The following is a 5,235-nucleotide window of genomic DNA, read 5'->3' as shown; positions in this document are numbered from 1 at the left end:
GGTTTCTGCAATGCGCGAATTGGTAGGGTGTAATCTAATGTTTTGGGGGTTTATTTGTGTACATGACTTGTGCTCGTGAATGGTCGTTAAAATTAGACTCTTGGTATGTTGTAATGAAGATTTAGAGACTTGAAATTGTGGTCTGGGTGCGTGAACAAAGGGGAGGTTCTGCTATTCTCGCTCAGGCGAGCAAGGTCGCTTAGGCGAAAATAACAGTAACCCAAAACCTGATATTGGTCGAGCAACTCGCTCAAGCGAGTAGCCCATGAATTGGGCGACAAAACACCTCGTTCAGGCGAGAGGTACTCGCCTAAGCGAGAAAGCGTGATGGATTGCTTGTGGTTGCAGGACTCGCCGCCTAGGCGAGAGAATTTTGGGGTTTAGGCGAAGTGTGCTCTCGCCTAAGCGAGTTCTCGTATATTGTTACTGTCTCAAGCTCGCCCAGGCGAGAGAGCCTAGCTTAAGCGAGTCAGGCCTGATCGCTTGAGCTAGAGCTTCTTGCCTAAGCGAGATTTGTGGTTTGTGTGTGTGTTGTTTGGATGCAATTGATGCGAAACTTGGATCAGGGGATGTTGTGCCATGAGCGGGTAGGTTCATGGATGGAGGTAACACGTGATGATATGAGCGGGGAGGTTCATATTCAGTTACTCTCGTGTGAGGATACGGGCGAGGTAGGTTCGTATGGTTCGGCTCACACTTGAGAGATGCTGCGTGCGGGGAGGTACGTAGCTAGTGGATCACGTGTATTGGACTACGGGCGGGTAGGTCCGTAGAGTAGGACTACGAGCGGGGAGGTTCGTAGAAGCAGGACCACGAACAGGCAGGTTGGTGCGAGCATCATAAACCCTGAGTCCAAGGCTAACAATGTTAAGTGAATTGAAGGTTGTAAAACCTTGAGAAGTTAGGAACTTGGCCAAGAATTATCTAGAATAGAATAAATGGGTGTGCTATTGTTATTTCTGTGTTATTATATGTTATTTAATCTTTTATAAGCTCACACTTTCTGTTTGTGTATGGCGATGATCGTGTAATTCGTTACACGGGAGCAGATGGTGTTTCAGGTGATGCCGAGAACGCTCAGGCGACAAAGTGAGGGCTAGCTGGGATTAAGCTAGGATTTTGTTTATGTTATAACTTATGTTTTGATTTGTTTTGGAAATTGTAAGGTTTTAAATGCTACGATTTTAATAAATGTGGCGCGATGTTAAAACAATCTAATTTTCCCGCGTTTTGGGAATAATAATATCATGATGTTTTTTTTCTTTTCTTTATGTATTTATTTAAATTAGTAATATTCCTTAGGGATGTTACATACATGGTCATCGCCAAACACAAGCAGATAGGGTGAGCTAATAGTAAAATAATCATATATACAATCATATACATATATCACAAACACACCAAAGGAATATCATCTTTTAATTCCATACCCCATGGTCATGTTAACCGTGTTCTACGTCTTCCTATGAGTATCTCAGGACGTCTTACTGCCACACCTACCAGCCACAACTAGTAAAGCACATGCGGGAAACCTTGCTACGGATCACACACTGTAACGCCAGGTGGAGTTCCCAATACGAATAACATTCGTAACGTCTTAAGACTACCAAACTCATCAGCTTAATACTAAGAGGGCAATCTAACTGGACCCATCCATACACGCCACAACGTGCACACTCACACCAACAACACTTGCCAACCCGAGCCACAACTCAAGAGTTTCTCGTGTTCATCCGCCATCTTGAGCCACAACTCCAGAGATGTCATTTCGAGCCACAACTCAAGGAATGCCACGTGCTTAACCCCTATCCCGAGCCACAACTCAAGGGATACGTTCCGAGCCATAACTCAAGGAACATCAACAAGCCGACCTTCGAGATATCACAGAAGCCTTGTAGACCACGCACCTCAATGCAAGAAAAAACATAATTCCACTGTAGCAATATCGCCTGACGCTACTCTCGAGGTGCTAGGCGAACCATGCTTCCAGGCCGCCTGGCAGGGGACATGTGCCGCTAGGCGCCAAGCGCCTCTGATGCTATTGATTTGCAGACTTTACCTGGCAAAACCATCCTCGCCGCCAGGCGCCACTTTATCCAGAGCCCACTGTTTTTATTGTTGTAGCCTGGCGGTAAATCACCACTGCCAGGCGCCACACCAGTACTTGTGAAGTACTGGTCTTAGTTCAAATTCAGGCACAATTCGCACAATCACTCTCCCTTGTCACTCATTCAGAGTACCATAACCTAGTTCATTGCTATCTACAATGGTTTCAGTCATCACAGGTCCTCATATGTGAATTCACTCTCTAAGTGTGGTCACCTAAGCAACATCCAGCTATTCACACTTGGTATTAGTCATGCACTAAGTACAATTGTCCTCATTCTTTTAACACAAACACTTCATTGCTTTCACTTTATCTTAAGATAACACATAACTCATGTTCAATTATTACGTCTTCCCTTGGGAACTTAACTCCTAATTGTATCATACCTCTCAATCCAACAATACTTTTTCTTAGTAATACTACCCATTCAACTATTATTATTGTCGTGATTATCATATCTCCCATTATCACTCACATTAATTCATGCTACTCATTTAGTTGTATAATCACCGTAGACCTCCATCTAAATAATTACTCACTTCAACATTTGACATTAACCCGATTCACTAGGATCCCATACTCCCTAATGCACCTTACAACCACGCAAGTCTCTTAATCTGCGATGGCGCCTGACGACCCAATCAGCACCGCTAGGCGGTGCATAGCATTCTGGGAAAAGCCTAGAATTTCTAGCACCTACAATATTCCCGGACCTAGAAAACCCCTCTATTATCACCAATACATCAGACCATAACTCAATCTACTACACTCAAACCTTAAATTTGGATAAAATGAACCACTTCTAGTCCAACTCACACGAAAATTAATTCAAGCATTCAAATTCCCTAATTACTCAACCTTAAAATAAGAATGGTGTCATAATCATCCAATTTCCCTTCTTTACATCATAATTTCACAATGATTCATTTCCATTTAATCATTTAATGAGTTAAGCCCCCTTTCCACCGATCAAAAATCACCCAGAAAGCCCAAAACACTACAATCGAACCAGATTGGCTCGCATCGCCTGGCGGGTATTCATCACTGTTAGGTAGTTCAAATAAAAACCCAAGAACTGGGTGAATCAGTCGCGCGTCGCCTAGCGGTCGGGACCTTACCGCTAGGCGGTTCCTCTGCAGGAATCCAGAATTATACAGGACTTGATTTGTCGCCTAGCGGGTACAGGATCAATATACATGCATTATACATTATATGCAATAATTTAATACTTAAACGCGGTGAGAGCACCCCTAACTTGGAAATCCTTGCTTAAACTTGAATTCTAGAGTTCTTCCTTTGTTCAACAATGGCTTCCCTTCAATTCAGCTCCATGTTACCTCAATTCTCACAGAACACTCTCCAATTCGCTCTCCTCTCACTATGCAACAATGGCAAGTACAAAAACCTCTCTTTTCCCTTTTAACTGCCTTCATGTGGCTGTTAGGGTTCCGATAATACATAATTAAAATAATAATCAAATGGCATATATAAGACTTGAACCCAAGTCCTCTCACACAATTAAGTACTCTCAACCACTTGAGCTAGTACTTTTCCACATCATACATGTCAGACTTAAATGTCATAAAGGCTCCCACTACCTGCATTTATTAACTAATTATTTATTTAATTAATAAATTTCACAAGTCTTACACTTTACTTCATCATACACAATTGTCATCCACATATTACTAAACATATAAAATTATCATTTGAATATTCATATTATTTGAATATTCATATTAGACGATATTTGTGAAGAGTGTCTTAAACATAGTTTAACCCTTTATTCTTATGTATTCCTTGTTGTTCTTACTAGGATCTGGAGCGTGGACCTTTGGACAAGTGGCAATATTTAAGTAGCTTGATGACTCTTGATGAATGCTCTAGAGGACAAGAACACAGGAAAAGATCCACCTGCAAAAGACTTTATGATGCTCAATGGCCCGTAAGCAATGCCTCTGATAATGACAATTGAATCTAGTGTGTCCATTAGACCAAATCTAATTGTCCATGAGCAGTGCCTTGAGAAATGATAATTTAACTAATTCGTTCATTACAATTGTTTATTCAATTGCCCCGATGACACAAAATGAAGAAAATGCATGCCTACTTTCAATATGTTTGACCAAAATTGATTATGATTCCTTATGATCAATTGTTTGAGAGTTTAAAATAGAGTTTGTATTGCTATAAGCATTAGTGAAAAAGAGACATGAACAATCATATTACTGTAAACCTAGACAAATAAGTGATGGTGTTTTTATGTATGATGCAACAAAGATATTAAGCAATGAGCATGTATCACACATGATTGGTTGAAAGTCTTCATTTATTTTCATTGATATGATAAAAATATATGTTATTTTTTCTAGTGATGAAATTATTAGGCTAAAGTATCAACCTATATTTCATATTTTACTTTATTGGCTTAATAAATATAATTATTTATTACCATGATAACTACCTTTTTAATATGAAATAAATTTTAAAAGTGCTTTTAGAAATTATAGTTCCCTTTAGAGCATTTTTTCTCTCTTTTTTAATTTCTCATATTCTTTTCTTTCATGTTTTCCTCTTGTTAACCTTATGTTTGACATTACTTTGGTGCACCACTAACCACACTTTAAATACTTGTTGCATATTTACGTTAAAGTTTGTAGTTAGTTATTGTAGATCTTCAAAGGTTTTTTTTTTCTATATATTTCTTTCCTTTCTAATTTCTTATTTTTAATTTTTCACATAATCATTTGTCTTGAACATTTCCAACATCATGCATTTCTTTATTCATCTTCAATATTATCAGTGGTTTTGTTAATGCTAACCCTCTCATTTTCATCATCTTCACTATTCTAGCATGTCATGTTTTAGGACTATTATGATATTTTTCTCCTATTACTTGGGTTGATATAGCGTCAATAATTGCAAAAGAAACAAAGAAACTTGTTAGGGATGATTTGAATGACCTTATGGGATCAATGTTGATTACTACTACATTGATTTATTTTTTATAATGTTAACCTTGTGCCTCACGTAATTTTACATAGATATTGACACAAAGACACCATTCTTTTATGCTTTGTTTTTGCTTAATGTTGTGTTTTTGCTTAATGTAATAGTGGGTGTGTATT

The sequence above is a fragment of the Vigna unguiculata genome, chromosome 10 (assembly GCF_004118075.2).
Source record: "Vigna unguiculata cultivar IT97K-499-35 chromosome 10, ASM411807v1, whole genome shotgun sequence".
NCBI classification, from domain to species: domain Eukaryota; kingdom Viridiplantae; phylum Streptophyta; class Magnoliopsida; order Fabales; family Fabaceae; genus Vigna; species Vigna unguiculata.
The sequence above is the reverse complement of the archived record's forward strand: the minus strand, read 5'-3'. Positions refer to the sequence as shown.